The 18,903-nt window shown below is 41.1% G+C and overlaps 1 protein-coding gene across 1 annotated transcript in view; it reads right to left on the reverse strand.

Annotated features, from left to right (window-relative positions):
- The window catches only part of LOC110507481 (G protein-coupled receptor 4), a 42,668-nt gene extending 28,128 nt beyond the window's left edge, over positions 1-14,540 (reverse strand). The window contains exon 1 of the mRNA XM_021587498.3: positions 14,142-14,540. The gene's annotated coding sequence lies outside the window, so the exon portion shown is untranslated. The remainder of the gene's footprint in view (positions 1-14,141) is intronic.
- Positions 14,541-18,903: the final 4,363 nt, after the last annotated feature.

Consider the following 18,903-nt stretch of genomic DNA (forward strand, 5'->3'; position numbering starts at 1 on the left):
ATGTGTGTGTTTGAAATTTCAATCAAAGATGAGGTGGTTGGTGAAAATATCAAGATAAGAAGTGCCCCAACCCAACCAGGAGCGAGAAAATTCAATTTAGCGAGGAACAGAGAGAGATGGATAAGAGGCGCTAAGACCAAGTCAAGGACACATTCATTACCCAGCCAGTCTCTAATCTTCTGACAAAAACAACGCCCCGCTCTACTTTACAGAGGCTGGCTTTTGATCATGGTCTCATCTGTTTCTTTTTGTTTCATCCGATTAACTGGTCAGCTGAAACGTGGGCTCAATAGGGTCAGCATAAGTGTTTCAGGAGCAAGAAATCCTGTTTCTCTGTTATAAGATCTCAGAAAGCAATGTGCTTGCTGCTCAACAGACACCCTGGTTTCAGTTCCTAGTTCATCGATGTAAAGCAGCTCAGAATGGGAGTTGGAGGCATGACCACACAGTAGACCATTACAGCCTTGCTAACCAAAGGGGTAGTCGAGGTGTCACGGGCAGTTATCACCGTCTAGACTATGTGGTGTGCTCAGTCGCCGACATGCACCTAGCCCCCTAATTAGGATTATGTCGGGATTTTGTCTTGGTAAAGGTCTTAAGAGCAAACATAAACATCTCCTATGCAGAGCGCACACACACACACAAGCACACAAACTTACCTCACCATTGTCGCAATTTGTCTCTCCTAGGCTACTACCGTACCTACGAAACAGAATTCATTTGAATGCAGGGAAACCGAAATCTGTCTTACCCAATTTCTACCAGCAATTTCTACCAGCATGGTAGCATGCAACTAGAGGTCGACGAAACTCTAGATCACCTTTACTCCACACACAGAAACGCATACAAAGCTCCCCGTTGTCCTCCATTTGGCAAATGGTTACAAGGAAAAACTCAAACAGGAAGTACAGTCCCAGCTCAATACGTGGTCAGATGAAGCTGAAGCTAAGCTACAGGAATAACACTGTAAGCTATTTATTTGATCATATCAAATATAACTGTGATTTATTGTTCACAGTTATATCTATTTGACCAACCTTTATACGTCCATAATGGTGACTTGTGATTTAAATATGCTGACCCTCAACACGGGGGCCCCTCAGGTGTGCGTGCTTAGTCCCCTCCTGTACTCCCTACTCACCCACGACTGCATGGCCGTGCTAGACTCCAACACCATCATTAAGTTTGCTGACGACACGATGGTGGTCACAGACAACGATGAGACAGCCTACAGGGAGAAGGACAACAACCTCTCCCTCAACCTCAGGAAGACAAAGGAACTGATCATGGACTACAGGAAACGGAGGACCGAGCATGCCCACATTCACATCGATGGGGCTGTAGTGGAGCGGGTCGAGAGCTTCAAGTTCCACAGATTTCACATCACTAAGGATCTATCATGGTCCACACAAACCAAAACAGTTGTGAAGAAGGCACGACAACACCTCTTCCCCCTTAAGAGGTTGAAAAGATTTGGCATGGGACCTCTGATCCTCAAAAAATTATACAGCTGCACCATTAAGGGAATTTTGACTGGCTGCATCACCGCTTGGTATGACAACTGGTTGGCATCCGACCACAAGGTGCTACAGAGGGTAGTGTGTACGGCTCGAGCTCCCTGCCATCCATGACCTCTATACCAGGCGGTGTCAGAGGAAAACCCTAAAAATTGTCAAAGACTCCAGCCACTCAAGTCATAGTTTCTTCTCTCTGCTACCGCACGACAAACAGTACTGTTGCACCAAGTCTGGAACCAACAGGAGCCTGAACAGCTTTCACCCCCAAGCCATAAGACTGCTAAATAGTTAGCTAAATAGTTAACCGTCTGCCTTGTATCTGCATTGACCCTTTTTGCACTAACGTTTTTTACTCATCACATACACTGCTGCTACTGTTTATCTATCTTGTTGTCTAGTCACTTTATTCCTAGTTTCATGTACATACTGTCATGACATTACTTTCATTAATCTGATGACTGTTATTAATTTAATCAACTAAATATGTTTAATTGTTACCCAATTAAATTAATAATGTAACAATTAACTCATTAGGATTTGGGGCACCACGGAAGAGGTTGTTTAAAGAGTTACCATCTCCCAAATTAAACTCTAAAGGTCTTTACCGATCACATCCAAAAAACAGTCAATGTAATAATCATTACCTCTTATCATATCATCATTCTGAACAGTCGTAACCTCATGCATCTGCAAAAAACCCAGCCTTACTCATGATTCAGTACTATGCAAATTAGCTAACTAATTAGCTAACTAAATTTATTAGCTAACTAAATAATAACACAGAATAAACATACACCCTTTACATGAGACAAAGGTCCCTAGTGGAGTGATAAAATATGGCGGCTTGTACACAATGAATGAAAAAGGGTGGGGAAGATAGAGAGAGAGAAAAAGGGACACTAATCGTGGATACATTTTAGAACTATTCTCACATTAATCATATACTTTGCACATGAACTGCTGCCCATTTGGAATAAGAAATCATGAATGTATTTACGTGTGAGTGCCTTGTTTGCCATTTATCTCTGGTGGAACCAGGCCTTCTTAGGAAGGATGTGGGTTGGCCTTTCAGAGGGACGCTTGTAAAGCTCTGATTTTCCGGAATGGTCCGGCCCGTCTCTTCTACTCACTCTGGAAGATAGCCAGCTGTGAGATAGCCAGCCGTGTCGACGGTTCCCATTGGTGATGAGCGTAGTAGGATAGTCTTACTTAGATGAGCTTTTCTCGATATCTGACTTAGGACAGCTAATCCGCCGTACCAGTGATTGTCTGGGAGGTGAGCTTCTCACCTACACCTCATGTTGATTATTGAGGGTTCAGTATTCAGACCACTTTACATGCACAGCTACAACCTGCCAATGTTCTGGTCTAAAGGAAGGTGAGTTTATTTCTAGTGATGCACCGATATTACATGTTTGGCCGATACTGATATCCGATATTTTCCTTGCCAAAAAAAACTTTACCGATAATCGATATTTAAAATATTAGCGGCCTTTTAAGCATTCTAGTACAGTTAAATAGTTAACACACACATGGACACAGCTGTCTAAGGCACTGCATCTCAGTGCAAGAGGCATCACTAACGTCCCAGGTTAGAATCCAGGCTGTATCACAGCCGGCCGTGATTGGGAGTCCCACAGGGCAGCACACAATTGGCCCAGCATTGTCCGGGCCGTCATTGTAAATAAGAATTTGTTCTTTAACTGACTTGCCTAGTTAAATAAAGGTTTTACACACACACACAGACACATACACGTGTATGTCCCCATTACCAGTAAAACATCATCAAAATCTATTTCTTTCACTTACTTGCTGGGCTGTTTCGTTGTTCATTTGTTCAGTCGTTTCGTTCTCAACCAGGACTTCTATTGGAACGCCGTTGGGTCTTTGCGTGTCAAAAAAGATATACATCAAATAACACTATTTGACGTGTCAAATAACATGGCATAATCTGTTTCGGTAATTATAGTTAGCTAGCTAACTATATAGCTAGGTGTCATCATCTAAAATAACCCTAATTTATAAGACAGTTCTTATTTGATAAATGGTGGTCAGACCCATTTATGTGAAGCTAGCCACAATAAGGATTAGGTACAATAGTCAAATCATCAAATCAAATCAAAACACATAACCCGGTCTGGTCGAGCCTCACTAGACTGATGAAGCTAGCTGGCTACTTATAATGTTAGCTTTAGGCAACTGGGTTAAGTAGCTGGCTAGCTATTTATTTTCATGAACTGAAGTTCAATTTCAATAGGCGAACAACAAGTGGACACCTAGATAACACTTACTCACAATGATTCCTAAATTATTGCTAAGAATAATGAAAATGACTGCAGTTTCTACTGGTCATTGTTTTCAGGCTGGTTGTATTGGTGCTAGCTAGGTACCAAGCTAAAGCTAGCTACCCCAGAAGTTGTAATCAAACAAATGATTCTTTATTACCAACGCGGTGTTGTAAAACACATCGTTCGTGGCCAGTGTTTGCTTTTTTGCAGACTTTTTTTGTACAGCTTTGACAGTGCTACCGTATCTTTTTTGACGCGCAAAGACCCAAACAGCGTTCCATAGTAGGTATGTCATGAAGCTAATAGCAGTGACGCTATTACTGTGTAAATCGTTAGGGCAACATCTGAAAAATAGCGCACTCTGTAGTGTGTACCAGTGCTCGACCAGTTGGAGAAAGCCAACATCACCCACGAAAGAGAACGGTTGATCGTCAAGGGCAATGAATTCCATTATCTTGGCTTTAATGGATTTCGCCTTTGAGTTGTCTCACTGAAAATGTCTTACTCTTTCAAATGACTGCTCGACTTGTTGACTGCTCGATCCACACAGCAGACATTGTGGGTTAGGTTAGGAATGCTGTGTAGCATGTGTAGAGCAACATTTTATGTGGCATTATTACGTCACGTTATATAGGTATGCATGGTAGCTTTGACATGAGTTTTTAACATCGGCGCTAAACTAAACATCGGGCCGATACTGATGTTGGCATTTTCAGCTAATATTGGCCGATTTCGATATGTTCTCCAATATATTGTGCATTCCTATTTATTTCATCAGCTCGTGTTGAGATTTAAAGTTCCAACCATTTCAAACGTGTAGCTCATGTTTCCTGTTCTCTGAGATTCACCGTTTAAACCACTTCAGATGTGGGCAGCAACTCCTCGTCTTTCCTGGTCCGATGTTATTCTCTGTGGGCAATCCTTTTATGCACTCTGGCCAAATGGGACAGTTCCGTCAGTCTGACACACTCTCCGACCGCACTCGAGGCGTGGCTACTTACTATGCACAGTTTATAGGAGATAGATTCTCTTATACCTCCTAAAATCACATTAATTTCTTAACTAAAATACTTTCATCATTTTTAATATTTCATATGCAACGTTAAGGGTGGAGACTTCACAACTAGTGTTGTGAAAATACTTTTCAAGTTACAGTATTTCCTTCATAACCTTTTTAATGACAATAAAAAACAACATGACATTAGTTTTATTTAGCTCACCACTGACCATTCCCCACATTTTTATGTTAGAATTATTGTTCCAGTATCCACATTTGAACGTGTTATAGTTTCGGCGGGAAAAGTCTGTTAACAAAGATATTCTTCTGGTGGATTTTACTGAAGGGGGAGAAAGAGCTCCCTTCTCCTGCAATTTATAACAGGGTGTGAACTATCAAACTGGCCCAGTTCCCTGGGCCTCTTCTGTGGGTGAGAGAATGTCTGGTTATTGTCAACCATTTCCATTCCTTGCCATGCTGATCTGACCTGTGATCCTCACAGGACAGTCATGACAATATCTACCTCAATTACCTCGTACCCCTGCACCTCGGTACTGGTACCCCATGTATATTGCCAAGTTATCATTACTCATTGTGTATTTATTATTACATGTTATTACTTTTCTATAATTTCTCTATTTTCTTTCTCTCTGCATTGTTGGGAAGGGCCAGTGTAATCATTTCACTGTTAGTCTACACCTGTTGTTGACAAAGCACGTGAAAAATAACATTTGGTTTTATTTGAATGCTAACCTGTATTTGGCTGGTGGCAATCTGTTCTTTCATACCATGACAAAGTCTGTCAATTTAAACTGAGTGACACATTGTGGAGGTCAACTACCTATACTAGCTCTAGCATCCCATTCGACAGACATTATGATGTGAAATACTGTACTGTCCATGAGATGAAGGGCAAGGTCAACTGCCATCGGCCTTGGCCTCCACGTCTGAACTGCAAACCATTGCAGCACACAGTGTCCTTAGCTCCCTGCATCACCCCTGTGACTTATACAGCCAGTGACTGATGTGGGGGAGACCAGCCCATGTACGGTGTTGGCCGCAGCAACCTTCACTTGGCCCTAAGCAAAGAGCAGGTATTTAATCCTGGCCTAGCAGGCTGCTCATTTCACGCTCGGCTGGAGAGCCAACTTCGGGTCTCTATAATGCCCAGGGCAGGCGTCCTGCAGGGGAAATTAATGACTTCAATAAAAGTGCCACATTTTCCACTCAAATTCCCACCGGAGGGTTTTATTGGCTGAGCCTTAATTTGGCCCAATCAGCTTGTTGCACCGGAAATGAATGAATGAGTGTTGAACAGTGGCCACACTGACCTGTCGACCCTTTCGAGGTTCCTACAAGACAACTGATGTATCACCCTCTCCCTCTGAGGTAGGATGCTGAAGTATCAGTCACCTCCAGGGACACACTGGGGCATTCAAGTTGCCATAGATAAACAAGGTCTGTGGGATTTTTGTAAACACCAGCACTTTATGACAGTCTGTTTTATTTCTGAGTCTGAATTCAGGCTTCGAAATCCTCCAGGAAGTTTTATGCAGAGTCCCAGAGCCAAAGTCCAACTAGTCACTCTTATCAGCCTGCTGGTTGACAGGCTTGAAGTGGCAGCAGACCCAGAGTACACAGGGGAAGAATGCCACTGACACTTCCTAAACAAAAAAAACAGCTGCCCTGCCAGAGGAAATAAGCGGTAGTGCTACAAGGTGAATGCCAGAGTGCAAATAGATCACTTCAATGAAGAGAGGTCTGGCTCTGGGTGGAGGAGGTATGGGTGCCGCTGGGATTTGTCAGTTCCTGTGTGACTTCCTGTTCTGTCAAACTTAGTTTATTTTACTTGATTAGTACTCTTCTGGTGGAAACACGCAGCTTGCCATGAGGTCATAAAAGGTCAAACCAAACTAAATTATTGCAGATCAAAGCTCTAATTCTTACTGTTTCTCATAATGCTGGTGACCAGTATTGTGAATGAAACCTAATGAGATATGACCATAATACACAGACTATGGTTCCGTTGTGAGTTGATGAGCATGGTGCTCCCTAGTTTGTATGTGTGTGTGTATGTATGTATTAGTAACAAGCTATGTGATCCCCATGAAAGCTCCGAAGCAGAATGAGATTTTATTACCAAATGCGGGACGGGTACCCAAATTAACCATACATTACTTAATTAACGGTCAAGAAAACAAGTCCCCAACAAGCTTTCCTCTGTCCTCACTGTGCTAAAACAGGGGTGAGAAAGGGCACATTTTTTACTGCTTAAAAGGAGGAAAGAGGCCTAGCCCACCATAAAGGTTTCTGGGAAGTGTCAAGGAATCTGAGGCAGTACTAACTCAAGTTGGCATGTTTTGTTCTGTGTGTTTTTCCCATCTGTTGTTTAAAACACCACTCCAAGTCAGGAAATCCTCCAGTTTACAAGCAGCGTTCCCCCTGCCAATGAATATTAAATAAAAACAACCTCTGACAGGAAGGATAGCCCTCGACTCTACAGAAATTGTCTGTACATTCGATTTAGTCATTTTTTCACCTAAACTCAACCAACCATTTGCTATGCCAATCCAATGGCCCTCACATTCAAAATACAAATCATTTTGTACAGCGCTCATGGATAAAGTACCCTGGAGCTATGACTGCACTTTCCAAATACAGAAGAAGAAATCTTCCTCTTCTAACCCCAAGGCTTCCTTCCTATATGATATTTCATCCTCATGCACTTACGTTTTCAGAGCGCTGAGTAATCGAAGGCCTGCAGATTAGGCAAAGTGCTGGTAACAGGTGCAGACAGAGTGCAGACCACTCAGAGGCTTGTATTCCCTCTGTGATGTCTGTGTGAAAGTGCTGACAAGTGCTTGACTGACCTTCATGTCTTAAAGTAATGATGGACTGTCGTTTCTCTTTGCTTATTTGAGCTGTTCTTGCCATAATATGGTCTTGGTCTTTTACCAAATAGGGCTATCTTCTGCATAGCACACCTACCTTGTCACAACACAACTGATTGGCTCAAACGCATTAAGAAGGAAAGAAATTCCACAAATCAACTTTTAACAAGGCACACCTGTTAATTAAAATGCATTCCAGGTGACTACCTCATGAAGCTGGTTGAGAGAATGCCAAGAGTGTGCAAAGCTGTCATCAAGGCAAAGGGTGGCTACTTTGAAGAATCTCAAATATAAAATACATTTCTTTAACACTTTTTTGGTTACTACATGATTCATATGTGTTATTTCATAGTTTTGATGTCTTCAATATTATTCTACAATGTAGAAAATAGTACAAATAAAGAAAAACCTTGAGTAGGTGTGTCCAAACTTTTGACTGGCACTGCATATACAAACAATATACAGTGCATTCAGAAAGTATTCAGACCCCTTGACTTTTTCCACATTTTGTTACACTACTGCCTTATTCTAAAATTGATTTTTAAAAAATCCTTATCAATCTACACAGTTGACAGTGCATGTCAAAACAAAAACCAAGCCATGAGGTCGAAGGACTTGTCCGTAGAGCGCCGAGACATGATTGAGTCGAGGCACACACAGATCTGGGGAAGGGTACCAAAAAATGTCTGCAGCATTGAAGGTCACCAAGATCACAGTGGCCTCCATCATTCTTAAATGGAATAAGTTTGGAACCACCAAAACTTTCTAGAGCTTGCCCCCAGGCCAAACTGAGCAATCGGGTAAGATGGGCCTTGGTCAGGGAGGTGACCAAGAAACCGATGACCACTCTGACAGAGCACAGTTCCTCTGTGGAAATGGGAGAACCTTCCAGAAAGACAACCATCTCTGCAGCACTCCACCAATCAATCTCATAGGAACAACTAGGATGGTTGCTAATATGGCTAGGATTGTGCCTCGGGACAATGAAAGAAAGTTGATATGAAAACCAATAGAACAGTAGAGAAATTCTGGTTAATGGCATGAGGAAGTCTTTATAAAATAATTGCCTCCAAGTTTCTATAGGTTTGATTTCCGCTAGGCTACTTTGAAGCAAAGTAAGACATGCCTCATTCTTTGAAGTAAAGTAACTCGTTCAGGTTTCAAACAATTATACTGCAGATTGCTAGATTGGATTCCCGAGCTGACAAGGTAAATAAATATCTGTCCTTCTGCCCCTGAGCAAGGCAGTTAAACCCACTGTTCCCAGGGCACCGATGACGTGGATGTCGATTAAGGTACCTCTCATTCAGAGGGTTTGGGTAAAATGCGGAAGACACATTTCAGTTGAATGCATTCAGTTGTACAACTGACTAGGTATCCCCTTTCCTTTCCTCAAGCTCACGTTGCAAAGTGGTGGGTGACGCGCGGATAGCCTGCCTACTGTTGACTATACACTCGAATGGCGAATGGGAGGTGTGCTTGAATTACAAGTAGCTCTTTTTAATCCTGGCCATCAAAACAGTTTCTAACACAAGATTGCATTTAGAATAGTTATTTGTTGCGCAATGTACAATGACTGGGCTTATAAAAGCACGTTTCACTCCAGTACCATCTTTTTCAGAAGGTACTCTCGTGCTGTCTGGCAGGTGATAGGCTATTCCTCTCCGCAAACTAGGCTCTGTATGTATGCTGTATGTTGTGCGCGTGTGATGAATAAGATACACGACGACTAACTAAAATACAATTTAATGACACTAATGATGCAAATGAACCTATAAACCGATAAGCATGACCGGTCAAATGTATTTTCAGGCCGATTAACAGTTAACCGTTAACATCCCTAATGTCCCAATGTTAATTGAATCAGTTCTTAATGACTTTTCTAAAGTGAGCGAGCTGAAATGGAATTGACCACTACCAAGGTGTTAAACCAGGAATGTCAGAAACAGCAGCAAAGATCATCAAGACTGAAAACCAAGTGAAACCTAATAACTTATCTAATATGAAAGATCTGACTTAAAAATGTCAAACATGGCATGGTATTGGTCACAGCTGCCATAATGCAAACATGCACCTCAACCAGATGAGCATAAGGAGGCTAGTCCTTTGATATTTGAATAAACACACATTTGCTTGGTAGCCTTACCAATGTAACGCAAATAAGCACAGGAGACGTGAATAGATGGATTGTTGCAATGTCAATTTCAGTTAGCTTTATGAGGGTACAGCAAATATAGGGATATGAGCTCATAGTTAGGATGCCAAGTAGGCATGTGGATTGAAAGGTTTCAATGCATCATCATTAAACGGAAAATCCAACTTCTTCCACAAGAGAGCTAAAAACATGCCAAAAGTATTTTCATGGCATATTCTCAGTGAAACGTCTACCTCAGTGACTTGCACAGCAAATTAGAGACTACAGTCCAATGACATCACCTTAGCAGGCAATCCAGCTCTACCTGGAAAACAATATCCAATTAGACCAAGCTGTCGTTGGGTCGGCTGAGGCTCCCCGCTCATTATTGGGCTATAACCACTTCACCTGTCAGGATATTAAAGATGCACTGTGCAGAAATGGCTCCGCCATTTCCTGGTTGCTAAAATTCTAATAGTTTGCCTAATTTCAGTTTATGTGACTAAACAAGCAAGTATAGTGTAGAGTAGAATCATTGTACCATCTAAACCACTGTGAAATATATTTTCCATTACTACAAATATTGGTGTACAAAATCTGGTGTACAAAACCTAAAGTAAAAGACGCAAAAAATGAAACTTAAGAACGGGAAACCTAGAAATAGAAAATATCTACCACTTCTTAGTCTTGCTTTCAACGAGAATGACAGATCTATAAAACACATTTCTATGTGAAATTGGTTGGGTCGCCCAAAAAGTTACATATTGCAGCTTTAAGTGTCCATGCTTATCACACGTCCCCTGTGTGAGACCGTGAGCAATTACGCGGCGCTAGCTCGGCTAGATTAAACGTGCGAGCGCTTCCCCCTTCAGTGACCCTGGATACTGAGGACCCAGCCCCAGAGAGACAGGCGCGCAAGCTGGCATGCAGAGGCAGGAGGACTAGCTACTGAACCCTCATGAGTGGTTGACCTGGAAGAGATCATCCACCAGCCATTGTGTGTGGACATGATTTAATATGATGCCATGAAAATGCAGTCAATGAGACAGTAAAACCCTCCATAGCTCCCGTTCAGTGGGTCCAGTACACTACAGTAGGTACGGTGGTGCCAGCATGCAACCCAATACACATTGAGTGTATAAGAAGGGTACTGTACTTTAAAGGGATAGCATTTTTATATATTTAGATATTTGTTTCCAGTCTATGGACAAGGAGTGACTGCAACATTAATCCCACAATGCTCATGTTGCTAATTGTTTGCATTGTGGATTGCAGTCATTCGTTGTCCATAGACCACGTTCAAGGTAAGGAAACAAATTTAAAAATGAGCAAAACCGCTGATCTATCCCTGTGGTTTGAAAGGCTGTACTCGATTAAACAATATGAGGTATTTCGGAGAGTATTAGTGGCGTGTATTCATGGATGCCCAGGGAAGCCAGGCTTTCCCACAAAATTGACCAAGACAAAAGAAAAAATAAAATAATTTATTGTTTGTCTCTCTGTGTTTGAAAATTGTCCTTCAATTCACAAGATGCTGAATGTATCCCACTGGAGAAAGCATCCGAATGAGCGAAACAGCACCCCTTTGTCTCTCTATGTGTATCTATTTGATCCTGTCTTGCCAAAAAGAGTATGATATTGTTGCTGCCCGTAGCATTGAATGCAAGGGAAGCCAGCGAGCATTTGGCCTCTCTTGATAAGAAAATTATACAATAATAGCCCATCAGCATTCAGCTAAACTGAGTGAGCTCAACAGTGAATGGTCCTGGCGCACCCCCAAAAAAAAGATTTCTCAATGGTATTAAGGTCTGGGGAGTTTCCTGGCCATGGATCCAAAATATCGATGTTTTTTTCCCCGAGCCAATTAGTTAGCACTTTTGCCTTATGGCAAGGTGCTCCATCATGCTGGAAAAGGCATTGTTCATCACCAAACTGTTCCTGGATGGTTGGGAGAAGTTGCTCTCGGAGGATGTGTTGGTACCATTCTTTAGTCATGGCTGTGTTCTTAGGCAAAATTGTGAGTGAGCCCGCTCCCTTGGCTGAGAAGCAACCCCACACATGAATGGTCTCAGGATGCTTTACTGTTGGCATGACACAGGACTGATGCTAGCGCTCACCTTGTCATCTCCGCACATTTTTTTTTCCGGATGCCCCAAACAATCGGAAAGGGGATTCATCAGAGAAAATGACTTTAACCCAGTCCTCAGCAGTCCAATCCATGTACCTTTTGCAGAATATCAGTCTGTCGCTGATGTTTTTCCTGGAGAGAAGTGGCGTCTTTGCTGCCCTTCTTGACACCAGGCCATCCTCCAAAAGTCTTCGCCTCACTGTGCGTGCAGATGCACTGACACCTGCCTGCTGCCATTCCTGAGCAAGCTCTGTACTGGTGGTGCCCCGATCCCGCAGCTGAATCAACTTTAGCAGACGGTCCTGGCGCTTGCTGGACTTTCTTGGGCGCCCTGAAGCCTTCTTCCCGACAATTGAACTGCTCTCCTTGAAATTCTTGATAATCCGATAAATGGTTGATTTAGGTGCAATCTTACTGGCAGCAATATCCTTCCCTGTGAAGCCCTTTTTGTGCAAAGCAATGATGATGGCACGTGTTTCTTTGCAGTTAACCATGATTGACAGAGGAAGAACAATGATTCCAAGCACCACCCTCCTTTTGAAGCTTTCAGTCTGTTATTCGAACTCAATCAGAATGACAGAGTGATCTCCAGCCTTGTCCTCGTCAACACTCACTCCTGTGTTAACGAGAGAATCACTGACATGATGTCAGCTGGTCCTTTTGTGGCAGGGCTGAAATGCAGTGGAAATGTTTTTGGGGGATTCAATACATTTGCATGGCAAAGAGGGACTTGCAATTAATTGCAATTCATCTGATCACTCTTCATAACATTCTGGAGTATATGCAAACTGGCATCATACAAACTGAGGCAGCAGACTTTGTGAAAATGAATATTCGTGTCATTCTCAAAATGTTTGGCCACGACTGTGTTTTTGCAAATTTGTAACATATATTTTGAATTGTCATTCGTAACATATCATGTGAAATGGGCGATGGACATCCACAAATTAATACATACCATATTAAATGAAACAAAGCATACTAAATGTATTATCACAGATTTATGTACAGAATAATACAAAATGCTCTGAGACCAGGTTGCAGCAAGCTTCATGGAACTGCATGCTTTGTGGACACCACCAGACAGATGTTGCTCTCCGGTTTTGTGATGAAACAAAGGTGTGGTTGAATTTATTCTGCCACTGTGTCTTTTTATTGTCTCTGCCTTAGGCCTGTATATCAAGGTGGCAACTTGCAAGACTTATGAACTAACAGGTTCTAGAGCAAACAACACAATTATCACAACACATAGGTTGCAATGTGTCTTTTTTTCTGGCTTGGCTTACCCACCGTTTTTACACACGCACCACTACTGGAGAGTATACCCTTCTACAGGCCTAGAACGTTTTAATAAATGGCTTACAAAAAGCAAGGGAAGCGAGCAGTCGCAGATAATTGCAGCGGTTTGGTAAGAAAACACTGTCTAAAAGACAGGGTACATAATTCCAGAGCTTTTAGCAAACCACATTGTCATATGTGAGTCTTAAAGGTCAGCAGCTCAAACAGTTAAAGAGTGATCGTTCCTACTGGTTCAGAAATGGGGATTAGTTGAACACAATACAGATAGTCTTTAAAGGGTGAGATGATATGCTGTAAATACTACAACCATCAATGCAGCCAATGGGGAAAATTCTGAAAGGGGGAACATGCCTTCCCTTGCGCTGAATGTTCACAGAAAACTCCCCCAATGTGCATTGAATTGACTCAATTAATGCTCATTGGAATAGTCTTTCTTATGAGCAGGAGAGCAATTCAATGATCTGCTTTGCTACTGTTAAATAAGTGGGCGCGGTAGAGATAGTAAAACCTTGAATTAAATGAAGTTACTATAAATGCTGCCAATATAGCAGTTTCATTTTCACATTTCACTAGGCCCATCAACAATTGTAAATGTTATCTTATCAGGAATTCACACTATTACGTACCTTACTTTCGATAGGTCTACTCTAAATAGATAGATAGATAGATAGATAGATAGATAGATAGATAGATAGATAGATAGATAGATAGATAGATAGATAACAGAGAGCTTAATAAAAAAGGCAATGATAAATGTAGTTATGGTACAAAACATACGCCTAAAATAAATGCTCATCCTTTGTCATGCAGGTGATAACATGCGCGCTCACTTCTGAAGTCTAAATTGTCATTTATAGTTTACATGAAATACACGGTGAAACACTTACATTCGCGATATTGTCCATAGTACAACTGATTCGTTGAGTAAACTGTGTAATCCTCACTCCTCTGAGTACAGCGCTGTGTCGAATTCTCCTTTGCTCACTTCATGTGGATGGCGCCACTGGGACAGTGCACTGAAGGTACGCGTCTGCAATCGCCACACTGTAGTCTCTATCTGGCAGAATGCTTAATATTTTTCATCAGATGCTTATCATCGGACATTACATTTCTTTTACTTCTGTGGAAAACCCCAAAAAGTTATTGACAGCGAGAATGGAGAGTGAAGAGAGAAAGAGCGCGAGAAAGAGTGCGTGCGTATATGAGAGAGCGTGGGTTCGAGTGTGTGTGTGTGTGTGAGAGAGAGAGAGAGAGAGAGAGAGAGAGAGAGAGAGAGATTGTGTGTGCGAGAGAGAGATTCAATTGCTGCCATGAAACGTGTTAAAATCATGGCCCCTCTGTCTGTACATCCCACTTAAAGGCCCCCATCCTAGCAGTGGAGGTGAGAAATTACACTGTGTGATTTTTTTAGAGAGCTGGAAATACCTTTTAGCTTTTATTTCTAACACTATAAAGTGTTTGGGTTGATTTTAAGACTCGATATGGCAAAATATATTGCCATCGATTGTTTCAGTTCTTAAGTTCCCTGAACAAAATCCTCAAATAAACAGAGAAAAAAACAACTAAACATGGACACACATCAGCTGTTACCATCACAGCCAAGATAGGGTTTCAGGGTGGAACCCAGGGCATAGATTTAAATGAAAACAGTACTTCAGATTCTTGACATATTCATAATATTGGAATATTTACAGGTTCACTTCAACAGAGGGGGGGGGGGGGGGGGTACTTAAAATAAGCTGTTATCCCAAGACTTATGTAATGAGGTGGCGGGGAGAGAGAGAGAGATAGTGATTAAATTGCTGCCATGAACAAGACATCAATTATTGTAAAGTAATGGTCAACATCAAAAGAGGGATCCAATGTGAAACGAAACATGTTGAAATCATGGCCCCTCTTTCCGTACATCACACTAAAAGGCTTCTATCCTAGCAACAACAGTCATTAGAGTCCATTAAAAGAGACATCTTCCTCATTTTACGGTGCATAGCTCCATTTCAGAGAAATTCATCATGTGCCACACCAGATGAACTCAAGAGATAAAGAGAGAGAGAGAGAGAGAGAGAGAGAGAGAGAGAGAGAGAGAGCGGGAGAGAGAGAGAGAGAGAGAGAGAGAGAGAGCGGGAGGTGTGTACCCCACGCTGCCCTGCCAACCCACTACTGTGGCAACTGGAATGTGTCAAATGCACAGCACAAACAGCTCTGATACAACCAAACCTCCAAAGAGACACAGAGATAGATAGCCAGGGCCCAGAGAATTTGAATCTACAAGACAGACAACGGCAAGGGGTTTGTCAAATGCAGTTCTGGTGTCATAGTAACCTACCCACAATAGCCTATGAAGAAATGCATTGTAGCCTATGCAGATTTCCACGTCAGATCAGATGCTTGTTTGCTTGATGCAAGTTTTTCCACCATAGAAGAATAAATGTTATTTTCCATATTCTATATGAGCTCCTCCCATCAACATTCCACTTCAAAAGCACACCTGTGCATTTATGGATCCCTGTAGTGTCAGTGATTTTTTTTTGTTTTAGACATACATTCCTAGCTGTGTCTTTTTGTTTTCGGGCCTGGGGTTTGACTCAGGCCAAAAACAGGCTCTTTTTGGGCATGTTAAAAGAGTACAGTTTTCCAGTAACACACTCAAATTGTAAACAACATGTTGGACTGCTGCATTACCATGCTTTGATTCAGATCAGCCAGATGCCTTCAAGCATCTGTAATCATAAACAACAAAAAACACATGTTGAAATGATGCTGTAGTCTCTTGTACAGAGATACAACAGCCTATACTGACCATGACTTCATAGCATAATCTGACTGTCATGATTGATGAATAAAACGTTAGCGTCATTTAAAAAAGTAGCGCCAAGGCAGCGACTACTCTTCTTGGGGTCCAGCAAAATTAAAGCAGTTTATACAATTTTAAAATGTTACAGTACTTCGCAACAGATTTCACAACACAATTGTGTTCCCTCCGGCCACTACTCTACTACCACATATCCACAACACAAAATCCATGAGTATGTGTGTGTATGTTATTGTGTGTGTGTATGCATGTGTCTGTGCCTGTGTTTGTGTCTCTTCGTGTTTTAGGGGGTATGATCTTTGACCCTTGTAATCTTCTCACTCATCATTATTCGAGATTCATTCCGGATTATTCCTTATCATAGTAGCATTCACATTTATGTAGAAGGGTTTAGTAACAAATTCTATTCTTATTTACAATGAAAATGACTTCAAAATAACACACTATATTATTTAGCATGTATTTCTATTGAGCACAAAATCATTTGAAATACAACCAAAATGAACTGCAAATGCATCCAACAAGTTTGAGTCACAATCTTGATGTAGTCATTGCGTGGGGATATGGGACGAAATACTAAACTTTTGACTACTTTATTTTATAAGAATCTTTAGGGGTGTCAATAATTTTGACCCCTACCTTTTTGAGAAAAACAATATATCACTTGTTAAAACCTCTTAAGGATCTGTCCCCCCCCCCCCCCCCCCCCCTGAAGCAAGGATATGCATATTCTTGATACCATTTGAAAGGAAACACTTTGAATTTTGTGGAAATGTGAAATTAATGTAGGAGAATATAACACATTAGATCTGGTAAACGATAAAAGAAAGAACATTTAATTTTTTTTTTACCATCATCTTTGAAATGCAAAAGAAAGGCCATAATGAATTATTCAGGCACAATTTAGACTTTGACCACTCGATGGTAGCAGTGTATATGCAAAGTTTTAGACTGATCCAATGATCTATTGCATAGCTATTCAAAATGTTGTATCAAGACTGCCCAAATGTGACTAATTGGTTTATTCATACATTTTCAAGTTCATGATTGTGCACTCTCCTCAAACAATAGAATGGTATTATTTCACTGTAATAGCTACTGTAAATTGGACAGTGCAGTTAGATTAACAATAATTTAGAGGTTAAAGGTTAAACAAAATCTCTTTCTCTGCGCAATTGTATTAGTATAGAATTATATAATCCCAAATATTTTTGAGGGTATCACTCAGTATTTGAATGATTTCTTTTAAACAGTCATTTTTGCCCATCTTTATCAAGGCTGTCAGTAATTTCGGACCCCACTGTAGACTTTCCATATCAGTGGTCACTAGGGTGTGTTGTAGAACCTACATCCCTGCATCTGTCCACATGAGTTTACGCTGTGATTGTGTGAGATCCAATTAGTCTTTCATCCAGTCTGATGGGATGTCAGGGCTATAAGTGAGTGAGCACCTACAGTAAGTGAGTGAGCACCTACAGTAAGTGAGTGAGCACCTACAGTAAGTGAGTGAGCACCTACAGTAAGTGAGTGCGTATCTACAATTCACATGCAAGCCACAAATGGAAAAGGATTCACAGTGTATCTCTTCTGCATATCCAGCTGGAGATTGATTCATGCTGGCCAACATAAATACTACACACAAGACCAGAGAGAAAGACATGCAGTATCAGCCTTCCCAGTCTTGTGTATTGGAAAGTGATCAATTAAATGGTCCTTGTTGAGAGGAGAAAGGGGGATGGCTTCTCTCCATGTGGTGGGCTAAGGGAACAGTGTGATCAGAAGTATATAACGTCTAGCGTCATTTTATGTTCTGTGGGAGACCGGAGTCAAACTCTTCCACCCGCTGCGGTTTTACTTGGAATCTGTTTTGGACCATCTGCTTATTTTCTGTCCTGAATCACCATCTCTAAGGGGTAAACATCAAAACAGTTATTCCCAATATAAAATGTACTTTGTTTTAAGAGGATTCATTTCATTCTAATTCTATTTATACAGGGATATAAATCATTTATATAGAGATATAGATCAGAAATATTCTGGTCTTGAATGTTTCAAGAGACAACCTGATCAATGACTCCTCCAAATTGGCTACTGACTTGAATTACTACTGGACATCCTACAGGCACCACACTTTATAGATATTGGACTGGAGACACAACCCCCTTGTGGCCATTCTTAGGTCTACCAATGTTAATCCATCAATTCTTCATCACCAGGCACCTTGCAGTGTAATTGTAAATACACTTTTTCAAAAGAATTTAAAAGAAACATGGACAAGCCAACTGCAGTGAATTGAGACAAAAAGGCGTAGAATTACATTTGCATTCTTATATTTGTATTCCTCTGTTAGTTTTTAAGATTTGGATTCATGCCTAAACCTGGAATATTTTGTGTTTATCAGAGACTGTTTAGAGCTTAATATGGATAAATATTTGTTGCTAATAACTCTTTCTGAGCCCATGGTCCTGACAGTAGAGAAAAGCAACTCAGATTTATTTACACTGCAAAAAGTTAAATGTAAGCAATCTTATATAGAGTAATACATCACGTTTTTTTTTTTTTTGCGTGTTTGTTTTTTCTTTTCTTGCCAAGCTAAATGATCTAAACGTCATTGGTAGATCATTTGGCTTCTTTTAACCTTAAAAAGGCTTAATACAAGTCATTTAAATCTTATTCCAATGTATTTTACCTTCATTGTCTCAATTTACTTGATTCTGACAAGCAGCAATCACTTCAAAACATTTAGACCTACTTTATGGTAACCAAATGACTCATAATTGCTCAATCATCCTTTACACCACAAAGAATTACATGTTTGTCATCCATCTTAGAGGGAA

Source organism: Oncorhynchus mykiss, chromosome 27, assembly GCF_057628025.1.
Source record: "Oncorhynchus mykiss isolate SJ-2025 chromosome 27, ASM5762802v1, whole genome shotgun sequence".
NCBI classification, from domain to species: Eukaryota; Metazoa; Chordata; class Actinopteri; order Salmoniformes; family Salmonidae; genus Oncorhynchus; species Oncorhynchus mykiss.